The 18841-nt window shown below is 45.6% G+C and overlaps 1 long non-coding RNA gene across 1 annotated transcript; it reads right to left on the reverse strand.

The window, feature by feature from the left end:
- Window positions 1–7273: 7273 nt before the first annotated feature.
- Window positions 7274–15665, reverse strand: LOC139444471 (uncharacterized). The gene is made up of 3 exons (XR_011651768.1): window positions 15565–15665; window positions 14917–14978; window positions 7274–7482 (listed from the first exon to the last, which is right to left on the reverse strand). It is a non-coding gene; the product is annotated as an uncharacterized lncRNA (long non-coding RNA).
- Between the last annotated feature and the right edge of the window lie 3176 nt (window positions 15666–18841).

Here is an 18841-nt window from a genome sequence, read left to right on the forward strand (position 1 = left end):
ACACACTGTTCTCTGTACATCATTTGAGGTGAGGTCAGGTGAGGTGAGGTCAGGTGAGGTGAAATGGGGTTGAATGTCATATTCAAGATTATCACACTTATTTAGCGATGTGTTTGTGAGTGTGTGGCTGCTTGCTTTAGTCGGGACTGCTGACAGTTTTCTAGTGCTAGACAACTGAGATACTTTGGTACATGCGGTTTTAGTAAAGACAATAAGGTACAGGGTAGAAAATATAGCTCAGTTTTAGAGAGGATATTTAGTTTCATTAGTGATCTCATTGGATGACTATGGTAATCTATCACGAAGGGACGTGATAATTTCGGCATAAACGGTAAGTAAAATCACAGGGTCATTGATCCGAATAAAGATACGAAGGTACGCCACAGGAGATAGATATCAGTTTTAAATGAGAGAATAGTAAGTTTTCAGTAGCGATCATCTTGGTTACTATGGTAATGTTTCACTCAGGCGATGTTATATTGACGAGGCGCATTTCCTATAGCTAACAAACAACATGATAACAGACAAGTGAAGATTCGAGGTAGAATAGGTCTTCTGCAACCCATGCCTGTCGTAGACTATGCTTGGCGTAAGAGGCGAGTAACTGGATTGTGTGGATCGATGCTCATGATATTATTAATCACTGAATTGTCTGGTCCAGACTCGCATATTTACAGACCGCGGTCATATAGCTGGAATATCATTAGTTGTGGTGTCTTTGGTTGCCTTATACGGTGTCATATTAGGTTAGCAGAAAAATATTTGGCGAATTCATTATGCGGAAAAGTTTACATTATTTGGTAGTTTTGTCGCACATGTCATGTCAAAACTTAAAACTAAAAAATTAACACTTACAACCTAAGACGTGAAGGGTCAAAAGGGAGACTACTCTTCAAACCTTGTTGATAATTTTAACTTTAAATATTCTTAATTAAAGACACGAACGTGATAAAAAAAACCCATTAACGTCCTTGCACATAAAAAATAATGATATCAAAAACTCAAAACAGTGTCGAATAACGAATTTCTGTACCAGAATTTGCACGTGAAATATGTGAGGTGGGTGTATGAAAATCCAAAATGGCTGTTACTGACGGTATACGGTCTCATATCAGGTCAGTGACAACCATCTTGGATTTTTACTGACGGTATACCGGCTCATGTGGGGTCAGTAGTATGCTGAGTACGGCGTTAAACAACCAACTAACATGATAGCAGTTAATGGAGTGACTACGGTAATTATGTACTTCAACGATACGCGTTTGAATGTACATTGTCGCGAAATATATAAGAAGACGATGACTATGGTAATGTATTTGGCGTATAGGATATTTTGCGCCGTTTATAACTCTATGTATACTTCAACCATAGAGTTCTCTCAGTCTGCTATCTATGAGCGATTGTTTGGATCTACGATGCTGTCTTCTAAAACTACGCTTTACTTCTTTATATTTAATAAAGTGGTCATCCTTCTTAGCATGTGATCTGCCATTCTCTTGCCAATGTCGTCTGTTACTGCACAGTTCCTAGAGTAATAACTTCAGATTGTCTTTATTCCAGTAGGGTTTGGGGCAGGGTTTAAACTTCATTGATGGGATACTTGCTGCAGTAGATGCATGGAGGGCTTCAGTAATGTGCTCATTAGAAGGTTCTATATATTCATTATGGGATGCGAATTGGGACAAATTGCATATGTCTTTACGAAAGTAATTTTCAGTTTCATAATGATACAACATGAGATCAGTATCACATGCTTTCTTCCAATTGATCTTATATCCATCACATGTTTTTTAGGACAGTTATTTGTTATACACAGAAGGATAGGCAGATGGTCTGAGACAGTATATGGTATATCAGTAACAATGGTATAACCATGTTGTGGTTGTCTGAGACAGTATATGGTATATCAGTAACAATGGTATAACCATGTTGTGGGTTTGACACAATGGTCTGGCCAATGCGGATAACAATTTACAACGCACATCATGAGGAAATCAACTAGTGTCACGCTGACCTCGTGAGAGATGATATTTATTTACTATTTAGCCCTAGGCTAAACATATGTCTGCTGCCAAGGGAATAGGTTTTAACTCTTGACAATTATTAACGACAGAAGAAAGGAATGGAAACATGGTAATCTCGACACTGCCGAACAAAAGTTGATTTTAATTATAGTTGGAAGATCGTCAATCATGCGCCTGCTGGAGTGAGAATACATATGGACGCCTGGCCAGGGCCATGTGCACATGGATGAACCATGCTCATTTGTGATTCGTAATTTCTAGGTTCACGTAAATGAGCTTGCTGAGGGAACCCTGCTGTGTTCGACTGATGTCCTGAAAAATGAGCTATCCCGTGCCGTGGATAATTTGTTAAAAATTATAAAAAAGCATCGGCGGTGTGACGAGGGGGGCCTAGTGGGTGCGACACACGGTAATGTCGAGCTAGGCCCGTACCCTCCTCCCCGGCGGTGTGACGAGGGGGGCCTAGTGGGTGTGACACACGGTAATGCCGAGCTAAGCCTGTACCCTCCTCCCCGGCCGTGTGATGAGGGGGGGCCTAGTGGGTGTGACACACGGTAATGCCGAGCTAGGCCTGTACCCTCCTCCCCGGCCGTGTGACGAGGGGGGCCTAGTGGGTGCGACACGTACACGGTAATGCCGAGCTAGACCTGTACCCTCCTCCTCGGCCGTGTGACGAGGGGGGCCTAGTGGGTGCGACACGTACACGGTAATGCCGAGCTAGGCCTGTACCCTCCTCCCCGGCCGTGTGACGAGGGGGGCCTAGTGGGTGCGACACGTACACGGTAATGCCGAGCTAGGCCTGTACCCTCCTCCCCGGCCGTGTGACGAGGGGGGCCTAGTGGGTGCGACACGTACACGGTAATGGCGAGCTAGGCCTGTACCCTCCTCCTCGGCCGTGTGACGAGGGGGACCTAGTGGGTGCGACACGTACACGGTAATGCCGAGCTAGGCCTGTACCCTCCTCCCCGGCCGTGTGACGAGGGGGGCCTAGTGGGTGCGACACGTACACGGTAATGCCGAGCTAGGCCTGTAACCTCCTACCCGGCCGTGTGACGAGGGGGGCCTAGTGGGTGCGACACGTACACGGTAATGCCGAGCTAGGCCCGTACCCTCCTCCCCGGCCGTGTGACGAGGGGGGCCTAGTGGGTGTGACACACGGTAATGCCGAGCTAGGCCTGTACCCTCCTCCCCGGCCGTGTGACGAGGGGGGCCTAGTGGGTGTGACACACGGTAATGCCGAGCTAGGCCTGTACCCTCCTCCCCGGCCGTGTGACGAAGGGGACCTAGTGGGTGTGACACACGGTAATGCCGAGCTAGGCCTGTACCCTCCTCCCCGGCCGTGTGACGAGGGGGGCCTAGTGGGTGTGACACGGTAATGCCGAGCTAGGCCTGTACCCTCCTCCCCGGCCGTGTGACGAGGGGGGCCTAGTGGGTGTGACACGGTAATGCCGAGCTAGACCTGTACCCTCCTCCCCGGCCGTGTGACGAGGGGGGCCTAGTGGGTGCGACACGTACACGGTAATGCCGAGCTAGGCCTGTACCCTCCTCCACGGCCGTGTGACGAGGGGGGCCTAGTGGGTGCGACACGTACACGGTAATGCCGAGCTAGGCCTGTACCCTCCTCCCCGGCCGTGTGACGAGGGGGGCCTAGTGGGTGCGACACGTACACGGTAATGCCGAGCTAGGCCTGTACCCTCCTCCCCGGCCGTGTGACGAGGGGGGCCTAGTGGGTGTGACACGGTAATGCCGAGCTAGGCCTGTACCCTCCTCCCCGGCCGTGTGACGAGGGGGGCCTAGTGGGTGTGACACGGTAATGCCGAGCTAGGCCTGTACCCTCCTCCCCGGCGGTGTGACGAGGGGGGCCTAGTGGGTGCGACACGTACACGGTAATGCCGAGCTAGGCCTGTACCCTCCTCCCCGGCCGTGTGACGAGGGGGGCCTAGTGGGTGTGACACACGGTAATGCCGAGCTAGGCCTGTACCCCTCCTCCCCGGCCGTGTGACGAGGGGGGCCTAGTGGGTGCGACACGTACACGGTAATGCCGAGCTAAGCCTGTACCCTCCTCCCCGGCCGTGTGACGAGGGGGGCCTAGTGGGTGCGACACGTACACGGTAATGCCGAGCTAGGCCTGTACCCTCCTCCCCGGCCGTGTGACGAGGGGGGCCTAGTGGGTGCGACACACGGTAATGCCGAGCTAGGCCTGTACCCTCCTCCCCGGCCGTGTGACGAGGGGGGCCTAGTGGGTGCGACACGTACACGGTAATGCCGAGCTAGGCCTGTACCCTCCTCCCCGGCCGTGTGACGAGGGGGGCCTAGTGGGTGCGACACGTACACGGTAATGCCGAGCTAGGCCTGTACCCTCCTCCCCGGCCGTGTGACGAGGGGGGCCCAGTGGGTGCGACACACGGTAATGCCGAGCTAAGCCTGTAACCACGTCGCGGGACGTTGCTCCTTATATCCATCACCGGTTTGTCTGGTACAAAGTTGATTGTCAGACAGTCGCGATACAGCAGAACAGAAGCAAACAGACACAGTGCACTTGTAATTGTATAGGGAATTGCCGTGGAGGTGGTAAGGCCTAGTGGCATATATGCCATGAAGGCTGCATAAGAGACTGGCTTTCTGTCTTTACCAGCCACGTCGGCCTGTCGTTAATGCACGTCGATATATACCATATGTGCATATCAAGCATTATCCTACGTCTGAGCGATATAGTTCTCACTCATGTTTTAACCCCCGCGATGTTAACATATTTAATAAATGCAATATATACTTGTAAAAAATGAAATATCACAGACAACCCACTACCATAGCAATTGTTCTTTTCTAAAGGCCCTCTGAGACAATACAAACCCTATGGTGTACTGTTCACGTTATGAGGGGCTAGCTACTAAATTACAAAACTTCAGCTACAGATTTTCGTTGGGATTCAGGGCCAGAAAAACACCCAGAATCCTATATGCTGGTCGCAACACCACTAAGCTTACAATCAGGTTAAGATATGTGACGTCGGCGATTGTGTGATGTGCTGTGCATCCTTGTGGTATTGACTTTTGCTCATGCTGTCGACCACTGGTTTGACTTCCTTTACTGCACGCATAATAGACACGTACATGATTGAGTTGCTTGTTTGCTTGCTTGCTTGCTTTGCGTTGAGTTGGGCCAATGCTATTGCTCAATACAGGTGTATTCATTGTCTCGCTGACCCGTCGGTTAGAATAGGCCTTCAGCAACCCATGCTTGCTGTGAAAGGCGACTAACGGGATCGGGTGGTCAGGCTCGCTGACTTGGTTGATGCATGTCATCATCGATGCACAGTATTCCAAACACTTGATTGTCTGGTCCAGGCTCGGTTATTTACAAGCCTGTCATACAGCTGGAATATCGCTGGAGTGCGGCGTTAAACAAAGAAACCAAACAAACAAACAAACAAACAAACAAACATTGTCTCACTGACTGACTGAAGCGGCAGACAAACAAGTAGGGGTGGGCGGGGCTGGTGGCGATGGGGGAAGTGCAGTGCTCTAATGATGTCTTATAAAATTTATCTCCACGGTGAAAGATTCATTCAGCTATGCGTGTTGATTATCTACAAAAGATAAGGAAAAAAAGATTGTTACACGCAAGGGTTCGAATACACGATCTCTGTTTTAAAAAAAAGTGTCTCGCTACCGACTGCGCTACAAACACACACAGAAAGACAGATGTAATTTTCCTAAACATACCTAAACATTTTTCGAGGTTCCCGAAAGGAATTGAACATGCCAGATTTAACATGAATATGTACAGGAATTTACAAATTGTGACTCGATTGCTCATTCGTGATGTTGGAGACTGGGCCCACTCGACACTGGGCTACCCACAACCGACTTGACACCTGTGACGTCAGAACTGGCGATGATGACGTCACACTCTCTGTACTTGAACACGGTGACCTTGGTCCTCAGACAGCTCACAAAGACGCTTTATGTGGTCAAATTTCTGTTGATATTCGGCCAGAAAACGGGTCAACTTAAGATGACGTTTACTGCACAATGCGTTATTGTATGGGGCCAGATTGCGAATTGAAGAAATGTCTAAATTTCACTCCCAATATACATGTATTAATAAGGCCACGGAATGTTTTTTAAATGAGTTACAGCAAGAAAAAGACTTATATTACGTTGATAAATTATCATTCAAGTCACGTGACCACCGATATGTGTATGTCTATGTCTGTCTTTACGTCTATATGTCTATGTCTATGTGTATGTCGATATGTGTATGTCTATATGTGTATGTCGATATGTGTATGTCTATATGTCTATGTCTGTCTTTATGTCTATATGTGTATGTCCATGTGTGTATGTCGATATGTGTATGTCGATATGTGTATGTCTATGTCTGTCTTTACGTCTATATGTCTATGTCTATGTGTATGTCGATATGTGTATGTCTATATGTGTATGTCGATATGTGTATGTCTATATGTCTATGTCTGTCTTTATGTCTATATGTGTATGTCTATATGTGTATGTCGATATGTGTATGTCTATGTCTGTCTTTATGTCTATATGTGTATGTCTATATGTGTATGTCTATATGTGTATGTCTATATGTGTATGTCTATGTCTATATGTCAATGTCTATATCTGTGATTCAGAAGAAATCGTGTAAACTTATTCTGACGTAATGCATCTTATAAACACAAATATATCTTTGATTGCCTGACTGTCAGATTCAAAACAGTCACTAATGGACCCCCTCCCCCAACATACAATCATACAAGGGATTACAAGATTCTCACAACAACATTGTAGTCTGTGTGCAGGCTTTCATAACGAAGATACACAACATTCAACATTCAATTCTTTATTTACCTTTATCTTTACAGATAAACAGGGTTGTTGACAGATGTGGACAGATTGGTGCAGTTGTCATGGTTTATAAGAAGACCCAAAAAGGGGCATTGTGCCCTATCCCTGGTTCCCTAACCCCAAGACTCTAAAAGGGGCATTGTGCCCTATCCCTGGTTCCCTAACCCCAAGACCCTAAAAGGGGCATTGTACCCTATCCCTGGTTCCCTAACCCCAAGACCCTAAAAGGGGCATTGTACCCTATCCCTGGTTCCCTAACCCCAAGACTCTAAAAGGGGCATTGTACCCAATTCCTGGTTCCCTAACCCCAAGACCCTAAAAGGGGCATAGTACCCTATCCCTGGTTCCCTAACCCCAAGACTCTAAAAGGGGCATTGTACCCTTTCCCTGGTTCCCTAACCCCAAGACTCTAAAAGGGGCATTGTACCCTAACAGGGGAGCCTACCCAGTCTGGAACAGACTTGTTACATAGAGACATATTGTGTGGCATGGCACGGAGCGGCACGGCACAGCACAGCACAGCACGGCACGGCACGGTATTGGGAGTTCACAGGCATGGAGCTGTGTCATCAGGTAGACATGAACTAGTCATCAGGCAAGACCTGAAATGAGAATTTGAATCTTAGACCTGAGCAAACATGTTGCTCTTCTTCAATACATACTGAATAACAGAATAACAGAATAACAGAAGTTTACTGTATTTCAGGGCCAGGCGGCCTCCAGTACAGTTTTCACAAGTTTTTAGAATATGTATACATATCAACACATATCAACACTGACTGTGCATCATCATCCTTATAACATGCACACATATCAGTATGGGAAAATGTTGTCTAACCATTAGGGTTATGACAAAGTCCCCTTGACTTTCATGCTTAATTTGAACACTCCAAAGGGCATGTAAAACTGTTCTGGACAATCAGTACCACACCTCAAAGTTTACATTTCTACCAAGTAGCCTTTAGGCTACAAGCATTTTTTACCAGGTAGTCAGTGGTGAAGTCAAGAAGTCAAGCCAATATTGTAGGTGGCCAAAAGCATTTGAAATTATCTTTTATCAAATGAGTATTATAACATGTACAAGTCATAGCACTAGTCTTGAAATTGTATTTTAGTGGAAACGACTTGATTTTTGTTATTTGTGACTCAAACAATGATGCAATTTACATTTCTAGGTTATTTAGGTATATCCTTGCCTATCAAATGAGCCTTGTCAACTAAAATAAAATACTAATTACATTAATATTTATGTATTTCTGTTCATTGTCGATTTAAGGAGGAATTATATGGAAGTACAATTATTAGCAGACATGCCTTCCACAATCACCTATTATATATTTTTGTGTCTTCAAATGTGAAGCAATAGAATTTAGTCGCCACAAGATATTTTTCAAGGTAGTCATTTGGCTACCTCTGAATTTTAGACAGTAGACAAATTGAAATTTAGGTCGATTTGGCGACCGTTTCAGTGGCAACTTTGAGGCCTAAGTTCGTGTAAACAATCACCCCATCTATCCAGGTAAACAATCACCCCATCTATCCAGGTAAACAATCACAACATCTATACAGGTAAACAATCACCCATCCACCCAGGTAAGCAATCACCCCATCTATCCAAGTAAACAATCACCCCATCTATCCAGGTAAACAATCACCCCATCTATCCAGGTAAACAATCACCCCATCTATCCAGGTAAGCAATCACCCCATCTATACAGGTAAACAATCACAACATCTATCCAGGTAAACAATCACCCATCCACCCACCCAGGTAAACAATCACCACATCTATCCAGGTAAACAATCACCCCATCTATCCAGGTAAACAATCACCCCATCTATCCAGGTAAACAATCACCCCATCTATCCAGGTAAGCAATCACCCCATCTATACAGGTAAACAATCACAACATCTATCCAGGTAAACAATCACCCATCCACCCACCCAGGTAAACAATCACCACATCTATCCAGGTAAACAATCACAACATCTATCCAGGTAAACAATCACCCATCCACCCACCCAGGTAAACAATCACAACATCTATCCAGGTAAACAATCACCCATCCATCCACCCAGGTAAACAATCACAACATCTATCCAGGTAAACAATCACAACATCTATCCAGGTAAACAATCACCCATCCACCCAGGTAAACAATCGCCCATCCACCCAGGTAAACAATCATCGATCTACCCAGTTTTGTTGTAAAATATTGAATGGTTTTTGAGTTGTGCTCCAGAAATGAAATGATAACAGATGGATGGACAGACAAAGGGCTGACAGACTGACAGACAGACAAGACGTCGACTATATTAACCCCCCATTACATGCCGGGGGGAATAACAAGGCAACCTAATATGTCAGGAATCAATCCAAGGACTTTATTGTGACCAGAGAATGCCACCTTCCCCGCTGACTTACAGGTTTTTGTCATGGCTTCAGACGTTTGATTCCAACAGAATTACACAAACAGTTGACACATGTACAAATTCTTAAATCTCAAACTTTGCAACAAAGAGAGTTCCCTGGAACTATTAGTTACCATGCAGGTAGATTAAGAGCAAGATGGAAGCTAAATGCACAGTCTGCAACTTTAGCCACTGGCCCCAAGCCCGCGTCAAGTGATCTGCTGTTCAGTCTAGTAGGATCAGCTAATAAAAATCCTTACGATAACACTAAAATATACAAAACATGATACTTGAGCCAAGATAGTACTACAAGACTCAAGTGTTTGATCTAAAAAAGTCCATACCATTACACTGATAATAATAATAATAATAATAATAATAATAATAATAGGCTATTTATATTGCGCATATTTCCACACCACTTCGGGGCATGCTCAAAGCGCTATTACCACCCGGGTCACTGGATCAGTGTGCATTCAAGAATCATTCTCAGCTCCCTGGGGAGTATACAACCCAAACTGCCTGTTACAAACATGATACTAACTGACAAACATGATACTAGTGTTTGGCACAGACTGAATGCAATAACATTTTCAGCAACAACATATGGTTGATGTGAACTAACATTTACAACTAAGCATCATGGTGGACAGAGTACACACGTGACCACAAAGTGAGTCCCCAATATCCGTTACAAGCGTGTTCACACACAGATACAGTAAATTACACTTAGAGCGAACAGGATTATAACAAACAGCCAATGACTGGGACAGTTCGGTATATCCGTCGTTATTAGCCTGCTCGCTATAAATGTAATTTGCTCTGAATGTGTGTGTGTGTGTGTGTGTGTGTGTGTGTGTGTGTGTGGTTTAACGTTGCTTTCAGCAATATTCCAGCAATATCACGGCAGGGACACCACATTTGGGATTAACACATAGTACCCCTGGGAGGAATTGAACCCGGGCCTTCTGTGTGATGAGCCACTTGGCTACCCAGCCGGCACATACTTGTGTATGTGCATACGTGCCTGCGTGCTTGCGTATGTATGTGTGTGTGTGTGTGCGTGCGTGCGTGCGTGCGTGCGTGCGTGTTGTGATGTATCTGGTCACTGTACACAGTCTACTTTACCACTTGACACATATGAAGAGAGTGAAAACCTCATGACACTCTGTAGCCGAGATCTACAAATGCTATGATGTATCGAGTCAGTGTAAAGTCTATTTTTCACTTTCAAGAAAAATGTGTTTAACCTAAAGCTATGTAAACACTCCTTAAAACCCCCTGTAATCTATATCTACACACGCAATAATGTATCTAGGCAGAATACAGTCTCTTCTGACCATCTGACTCATCTCCAGAGAATGACTTTAACCAGAAAACACATAAACCACCCTTCACACACCCTGTAATCTAAATCTACCCATGCTTTGATGATGGATCTGGTCACAATACCAGTCTATTTCACCACTTGACCATTTCCAGACGTTGCCATTAATCCGAAACAAAAAACAGATGCTTAAGACACCCTGCAATCTAAATCTACCCATGCTGTGATGTATCTGGTCACTGGACACAGTCTTTTGACCACTAGACACCATCTCCAGAGAATGACTTACACCAGAAATGATCACATGTCATGATGTATGGGGCAAGGGCGGATCCACCATATTTATAAGGGGGGGGGGGGGGTGTCCCAAAATATTAAAACCTTTCTCACATAACTTTACTGCCTTTAACATACGTCTGGTCTTAGAACACAGTCTATTTGAACATTTGATAATAATAATAATAATAATAATGAGTCCATTTGTATGGCGCCAAACTCCATACCAGCTCGTGTGCTCATGGCGCTTACATTATTACCCCAGTCAATGGATCAGTGGGCACTTGATTTTCCTCCTCAGCTCCCTGGGGAGTATACAACCCAAGCTGCCTGTAAGGTGCTAGAAGGTTAACAGCCACATCCTACCGGGTACCCACTCACTGCTGGGTGAACAGAGGCACATTTCTAACAAAGTCACTTGCCTAAGGAGACACCACATGTGGTACATGTGCTTCAGTGTGGGGCAGGACCGAAGCCCTAGAAACTCTCAGGAGTCAAGCTGCTGGACGTGGTCACCCATCCATCTACTCTCCGAGACCGACGTTGCTTAACTTCACCTGATTTGTGATCTGTGCCCTGTGCACAGGACCACATGCCACCAACATTGACCATTTCCAGAGAATTACTTTTAGCAGAACCAGCATAAATCACCCTTAAGACAACCTGTAATTCAAAACCTACACATGCTATGGTGTATCTGGTCTAAGAATACAGTCTGTTTGACCATAAGACCCATCTCAAGGGAATGGCTTTCGATAACAAACAACCAAATGTTTTCACATAGACTTCTATAGTAACATTTTATTTCTTTTAAAAATAACTAGGCATTCAAAAGCAATTACATGTACGTGTGTGCACAGTCTGGCCTTAAAGCTGCAATAAAAACACCAGTTTTGTCCAGGTCAGCCGGCTCGTTTTCCGAATACAGGAAGCTAAACACACTAACCCCAGTTCCACACCAACTGTCACCTACTTGAAAATATCTGTGCTCACATAAAGCACAAGGCATCTTGTTAAAAAGTCAGCATCAAATATTGAAAACCATGGTCAGTTTTAATTACCGATGGACGGACGGAGAGACGAGATCGCGCATTATATGCGGGGGACAGACGGACGGAGGGGGAGATGAGATGTCGCATTGTATGAGGGGGACGGATGGATGGACGGAGAGACGAGATGTCACATTGTATGCGGGGGACGGACGGACGGAGAGATGAGATGTCGCATTATATGCGGGGGATGGACAGACAGATGGACGGACAGACGAGATGTCGCATTATATGTGGGGGACAGACGGACGGACAGACGGACAGAGGGGGAGATGAGATGTCGCATTATATGAGGGGGACGGATGGATGGACGGAGAGACGAGATGTCACATTGTATGCGGGGGACGGACGGAGAGATGAGATGTCTCATTATATGCGGGGGATGGACGGACAGATGGACGGACAGACGAGATGTCGCATTATATGCTGGGGACAGACGGACGGAGAGACGAGATGTTGCATTATATGCGGGGATGGACGGACAGACAGAAGGAGCGATGAGATGTCGCATCATATGCGGCGGATGGACGAGATGTCGCATTATATGCGGGGGACTGACGGACGGAGAGACGAGATGTCGCATTATATATTATATACAGGGGACAGACGGACGGAGAGACAAGATGTCGCATTGTATGCAGGGGTCAGACGGATGGGGAGACGAGATGTCGCATTGTATGCGGGGGACAGACGGACGGAGAGACAAGATGTCGCATTGTATGCGGGGGTCAGACGGACAGAGAGACAAGATGTCGCATTGTATGCGGGGGACAGACGGACGGAGAGATGAGATGTCGCATTGTATGCGGGGGACAGACGGACGGAGAGACGAGATGTCGCATTGTATGCGGGGGACAGACGGACGGAGAGACAAGATGTCGCATTGTATGTGGGGGACAGACGGACGGAGAGACGAGATGTCGCATTGTATGCGGGGGACAGACGGACGGAGAGACGAGATGTCGCATTGTATGCGGGAGACGGAAGGACGGAGAGACGAGATGTCGCATTGTATGCGGGGGACAGACGGACGGACAGACGAGATGTCGCATTGTATGCGGGAGACGGAAGGACGGAGAGACGAGATGTCGCATTGTATGCGGGGGACAGACGGACGGAGAGACAAGATGTCGCATTGTATGCGGGGGACGGAAGGACGGAGAGACGAGATGTCGCATTGTATGCGGGGGATGGACAGACGGATGAATAGACGAGATGTCGCATTGTATGCGGGGGATGGACAGACGGACGGAGAGACGAGATGTTGCGTTATATGCGGGGGATGGACGGACGGACGGAGAGACAAGATGCCGCGGGGGATAACAAATAAGGCCATCATATTGTAAGTTTATTAATGGTAAGTTGTTTGCAGACCTGTGCTGATAGCAACTGAGTATAGATAGCAGTGTCTGAATCCTTAACATGGAATTTGGGTGTGACACTGATGAGATTAAGTCATCAAATAAGCTGAACTCAGCGAGCTTGCTGGAACTGGTGGACTGGTGGGGTCGTCCCACTAGTCGGTTTCTTTGATATGCCGACAGATAATCTGCATGTTTAGATTAGCGTGTGCTTCTTTGATATTCCGACTATAGTCTGCATGAAGTAACCCGAAATTGACATGATATACATTTATATACATATTTACATCAATACAAATTCTTTTAATTCATTTCTTCGTTCTTCAATTCATTAAGATCAGTATCCAGTTCAGTGTGGATGGCATCGAGGTTCTCTACAGCACTGTTCTCCCCAGCAACAAATTGTCTTTTGTAAGGGTCAAGGTCATGTTCAAGTTGACAGTATTTCTTTGTCTGCACATGGCGTGTACCACCAGCTTTGAGCTGAAGAACGGTCACTTCAAGGAAAGACTGATCGGTCTTTATAAAGTCTAGAACCTTGAAGAGTGAGTGAGTGACTGAGGTTTAACACTATTAACACTAGCACTATTCCAGCAGAACCCGGGTCTTCGGCGTGACAAGCGAATGCTTTAACCACTAGGCTACCCGACCACCCAGAATCTTGATGAGGTTAGCATTGGTACTGGCAGTTGAGATGATTGTGGCAGTTGTTGTTGATAGCCAAGGTTGTTCAGGGTGTTGGTTGTGGAATGGCATGATCTCATACAACAACACCAGTGGATTCTGTCACCGTTTCTGGACTTGAAACTAAATTTGTAGGCGAACTACACCAAATACTGTCCTTCATGATTGTTTGGAATATAGCGAGGCACTTGTGCGTTTGCCATATTGCTATGCTATGCAGTAGTCTATGACATCACATACTGATACTCAAATTGAATAAATCCGCTCACTAAAAATGAATTACTCTATAATCAGTATAAAATGTGTTCACTCAGCTAATCAGACGGAGTAATTGATAACTGGCTGACATGAATTCACCTGGGGCCCTTTCACCAGAATAGACGATAGTCGGCATACTACCCTTAATCCCTTAATCCTGGATTACCTCGGATTACCCGACCGGCTACGTGGGTGGGACTAACCCGGGACTGGTACCCCTACATTATTTACAGAGTCCAATATATAAATGACAGGTCCATTTTTTGTATTTTATCTATTGGCGCGCAAGAACCAATGTTGAGTAAGTGAGTGAGTGAGTTTGGTTTTACGCCACTTTTAGCAATATTCCAGCAATATCACGGCGGGGGACACCAGAAATGGGCTTCACACATTGTACCCATGTCTGGATTCGAATTCGGTGTGACGAGCGTGAACCAATAATCATTGTGTCAGCATCTTGGACCTACACCGGAAACATGGGGAGACATTGAAAGAATTTGAAAACATCTTTTAAAGCACCACATAAATGCTTGGAATTCAGGCAAAAAAGTCCCCAATGAAAAGCAAAGCAACTTTAAAGTGCCAAAAACTGTCAGGTCGACAACTGAGCTCCACAAGAAAGTGTGCAGTGTAGGGGTGGCTGGTGTCCAGCGAGTTTAAACACTTACAAGTGAGCTGTATTCTGTTAAGGCCAAGGCAGGAAAACACCCCTGAGGAGGACGACAGATCCCTGAAACCAAAAGGTAAAAGGTAATAACACTTGAATCTATTTATTCCTTTTGCCGGACTCTGAAATACTTGCAGGGAATAAAAGTGCTCAATGTTAAATGAATTTGGTGGCTAGCCTTGCCAAATTCAAGTATTTGTCTTTTTATGAGGCCACTTCATAAACTTTCAATTTTATCGACAGTTTTCAGTTGTTAGGTACAGCAAGGGATCAAATTCACATACATACAAGTTGTTTTTTTCAATACCATATGAAAACAATGTTTGACACCCTTATTAAGGGCTTAAGGGGGATAGAAATAGAAACAGCATTTGATCTGCTAGGGGAGATAATTCAGAAATGTCGAAGACTATCACATGCGTAAAAGGTTCATTAAGAAGTTTCCAAAGTAGTCAATGGTCTTTTTTACTCTGCAGGGCTGCTTCTGGTATTTACCAGTGCTGCATGTCGGGGAGATGGGCTTTCCGTGAGCATGCCAAGACTTTGCCAATGTGTGGCGATGACCTTGTCAATGATAGAGATAAGAACAGCCGTGGGGCTTTAACTGAACAGAGAGAGTTTAATGTACTGACGGCACCTGTGGAAGTACCTAAACTGTACAAGGAGGTAGTAGTCCATCTTCCACTGCCAATACGGGTGGTGAGGTGAGAAGGGGACGTCCATCTTCCACTGCCAATACTGGACTACAGATAGACCCTGAAAATGTCATATAAGAAGTGAGAGTTTCCGTGTCCAGTGCATGAGCACAGATATAGCTCCACCATCCCGTCCAGGCATACAGAAAGCTGCCAACAGAGTTGGTGATGATATTCAATCTCACAACACAAAGGACATGAGAGCCAGGTGGGTGGAAATAAGGGAACTAACTAAATACAGGGGAGTAAATTAATGTAACGGTAAGACAAGCTGATCACCTGATGCAGTGTACAACAATCCACAGTGTTCGGGTGTTGGGAAAACCCCTTTTCAGCCAGCCACTCAAGTAACCTACATGCCCACTGAGATCCAGGTGAGGTGAAATGAGGTTTAACGTCGAGTCCAAGATTATTGCACTTATATAGTGGCGTGCATGTACGTGTGTGTGTTTGTGTGTGGCTGCTTGTACTAGTCCGGACTGATGCTGATTTCTAGTGCTAGCTCACTGAGATACCATGCCGCAGTTTAGCATGAATACCCCACTCAGACACAGTATACTGACTCCGAGCAGACCAGTCCTTGTTTTAGCCCCTTAATGCCGAGCGCCAGACAGGGTAACAACAAGTACCATCTTTTAACATCTTTTGATATAACGTGGCCGGGGATCAAACCCCAGACCTTCCGCTCTCCGGGCGGACGCTCTACCGCTAGACCACGGAGGCGGGCACTGAGATCAAGACTAGTGACCACCAAATTTTGGCTTTAAACACAAACCAAAACTTTGTTCAAAGCACAGTTTAGTTGACAACATTTCTTGTGTAAACAACCCAGACTGCACATCTGATGTGCATATGTCAGAATCTATTGGACATTAAAACAGTAAGCTGCAGTGTTTCAGGGGCTTAAGAAAAGACCAAATTGAGGAAGAATTTGACAACAGCTGCTGACACAGCAGCTCAGACTGAAATTTATGAAGCAGGTGAAATGGATGTTTGCCCACAAACATTTCTTGATACACGGCATCGAACAGGCCAGCAACAGAAAGTTTATTAAAAATTCTAAATTTGTTGTGGATAGCTAGAACCAAACAAGATAAACAAAATTTGGCAAATACATTTTCTTCAGATTGTGCATCTAGATGTGCAGGTGAGTTTTCAGCTGCCTATCAGGTCATGCACATGACCTGCCAAGGCCGAAGAAATCTCTCTCAAAGACTTGTGATGATGATGCAAAATGTAAATGGGGGGATCACACAAAACGCGGAAAGCAGCCATTTGTTTGCAAGGGGGAGCAGCAAAAATTGTTGTTGCACAGTAAGTATTTCGATAAAAACTTCAAACTTAGTCACAATGAAAGTAACTTTCAAAATTTGCGAAAATGCACTGACTTTCGTCTCAGCCCTAAACTGATGGAAAAGACACAAATCAACCTCCACAGTCAACAGTGTGAAGCAACAAACAAGGCATTGCGCCGGTCATTACCTCGGGATACAACCTCGCGATACAACCTCGTGATACAACCTCGTGATACAACCTCGTGATACAACCTCGCGATACAACCTCGCGATACAACCTTGGGATACAACCTCATGATACAACCTCGGGATACAACCTCGGGATACAACCTCATGATACAACCTTGCGATACAACCTCGCGATACAACCTTGGGATACAACCTCATGATACAACCTCGGGATACAACCTCGGGATACAACCTCATGATACAACCTTGCGATACAACCTCATGATACAACCTCGCGATACAACCTCGCGATACAACCTCAGGATACAACCTTTTGCTCGTAACTTCCATGGTAGAGCCCGCAGTGCTGTTCATCGTGTCAACTGCAAGAGTCCGGCAAAGTCAATTTGGAAACTTTGACTAGGGCTTGGGTGTGCTGTCAGGGTGAAAGGAAAAATAGATGGTGAGATTACCAAAAGCCATAATTAAGAACCTAAAGCTAAGACATACAAGAAATCCCCGTAAGTAACGACTGCCATGCAAAGAAAAAGCTGGAATTATTCAAACTCCATCATTGTAAAAACAATTCATTATTCGCAAGACATACTCAGGCCACGAAAGGCTCAGGCCAAGACATACTCAGGCCACAAAAGGCTCAGGCCAAGACATACTCAGGCCACGAAAGGCTCAAGCCAAGACATACTCAGGCCACGAAAGGCTCAGGCCAAGACATACTCAGGCCACGAAAGGCTCAGGCCAAGACATACTCAGGCCACGAAAGGCTCAGGCCAGGACATACTCAGGCCACGAAAGGCTCAGGCCAAGACATACTCAGGCCACAAAAGGCTCAGGCCATGACATACTCAGGCCACAAAAGGCTCAGGCCACGAAAGGCTCAGGCCACAAAAGGCTCAGGCCAAGACATACTCAGGCCACAAAAGGCTCAGGCCATGACATACTCAGGCCACGAAAGGCTCAGGCCATGACATACTCAGGCCACGAAAGGCTCAGGCCACGAAAGGCTCAGGCCAAGACATACTCAGGCCACAAAAGGCTCAGGCCATGACATACTCAGGCCACAAAAGGCTCAGGCCATGACATACTCAGGCCACAAAAGGCTCAGGCCACGAAAGGCTCAGGCCACAAAAGGCTCAGGCCATGACATACTCAGGCCACGAAAGGCTCAGGCCAGGACATACTCAGGCCACAAAAGGCTCAGGCCCAACTGATTCTGATTTAGTGTCGTAGAACCTTTAACCAGACACAGTACAAACACCCTTAACTCTTTCAACATAAGGCAACCAGAGTTATTTCCCTTGGTACATCAAGTTCCCACAACCATTGAACGCCTGCACATCAAGTTCCCAGAGACTTGTTGAAGAAAAGTATTCCTGTTTCTTTAAACTGTTCTGGTATATTTATGTTTGAGGCAATACCAACAAGCTACCTGTCACTGCAATGCCCAGATTGTGTCGTACTTGAAAATTCATGAAAAAATGTTTTAATTTTCTACCATTCTTTAATTAAAGGTAATCACAGGTGAACAATCAGTAAAAAACAGACAAGGTAACAGAATTGAAGCTATAAATAGATTTACAGTAACAGAAAATGTGATAACAGTGAATAAATAGTGTCTTCTGATCTTCGGGCAGCAGGAGGAAAGTCATCTTCCCGAGGCAAGGGAGTTACCTGACTATAAAAGTCCAGTTTCCACCCTTGCATAACTAGGCTCGAATTCTGGAGTTACATTGTGGCTGGACTAATGAGT

This window comes from Haliotis cracherodii, unplaced genomic scaffold (genome assembly GCF_022045235.1).
Source record: "Haliotis cracherodii isolate W230 unplaced genomic scaffold, xgHalCrac1.p SCAF_52, whole genome shotgun sequence".
Lineage (NCBI taxonomy): Eukaryota > Metazoa > Mollusca > Gastropoda > Lepetellida > Haliotidae > Haliotis > Haliotis cracherodii.